The sequence below is a fragment of the Pseudoliparis swirei genome, chromosome 17 (assembly GCF_029220125.1).
Source record: "Pseudoliparis swirei isolate HS2019 ecotype Mariana Trench chromosome 17, NWPU_hadal_v1, whole genome shotgun sequence".
NCBI classification, from domain to species: domain Eukaryota; kingdom Metazoa; phylum Chordata; class Actinopteri; order Perciformes; family Liparidae; genus Pseudoliparis; species Pseudoliparis swirei.
Window position 1 is genome coordinate 13,469,831 of NC_079404.1, and position 1,052 is coordinate 13,470,882.

The window sequence follows — 1,052 nt, forward strand, 5'->3', positions numbered from 1 at the left end:
TGGATCGATGGAAAAAGTGGACAAAAACCCTTGTTTTGCGCAAAAGTTTATGTCCAAAAGTGTGCTGCGGTCGTATGTTGTTAGTGCCGATGTGTTTGTGGCAAAGAAAATATTAAAAATAAACACAAAAACTAAAAGAGCGCACAATCTCCGCGGAGCTGCCGCGACGGCGACTGGACACAGCCGCGCCATCTCAATACTTACTTACCTGGCAGGGGAGATACCATAATCAAGAAGGTGGTTCACCCAGGGCGAGGCTTGGCCATTGCACTGAGGCTGAGCTGACCTCTGCGAATTTCTCAAATGTAGAAATCTCGACTGCATAATTTCTGGTAGTGGGGGACTGCGTTCGCGCTCTCCCCTTAATTTTTTTTTTTTTTTTTTTTTTGATAGTATAAACGCAGACTGACATGAGCTGCAAATGCATCATTTGTAAACTTTATTGAAAAAATGTTTACTAAATTGTTTGTGTTCTGCCCTCAACCTTGTCTTGTTTGTCGTGCCCTGTTCTTCGCGGCTGGCTGCAACCCTCTCTGTAATTACAGTTGAGAATGAATGGCACCAGCTTCTGCCAGCGAGCTAATGAGGATACAAAGTTCAGCATCCATGTCTGCTTGAAGACCCGTGGTGATGCGTGCCCTCGTCCATCATTTGACGCCGTCATGGCCACTACCCAGACATAGGCAGGGGGGGAGGGGGGTAAAGCCTCAGAGAAACCCTGGAGATTTCATTCATCTTCATTTCCCACCTGCTGGTTTGTGCCGTGTCTCCATCTCTCTGTGCAGCGCCACCTCTCTCCATCTCTGAAATGAAACCTCACGTGAAAAAACGTCCTGCTGAGTGAGGTTGACACACAATGCGTGTCAGTGTAAAACAGATCCAGCCTGTGTGCATGCATGAGCAAACACATCGCTGAGGAATGGGAACACGAGCCATGAGTGTGAGGAAGTCATTTAAACTCACTTCTCAGGCAGAATAACAAACCTGGATCCAATTCAAGAACATGAGGACTTTGAGTGCTCCGAACAGGAGAGAAGCTAAACATGGGAGGA

At 47.0% G+C, this 1,052-nt stretch overlaps 1 non-coding gene across 1 annotated transcript; it reads left to right on the forward strand.

Annotated features, from left to right (window-relative positions):
- The first annotated feature begins 200 nt into the window (after positions 1-200).
- LOC130207671 (U1 spliceosomal RNA) lies at positions 201-364 on the forward strand. The gene has a single exon (XR_008834320.1). It is a non-coding gene; the product is annotated as a U1 spliceosomal RNA (small nuclear RNA).
- Positions 365-1,052: the final 688 nt, after the last annotated feature.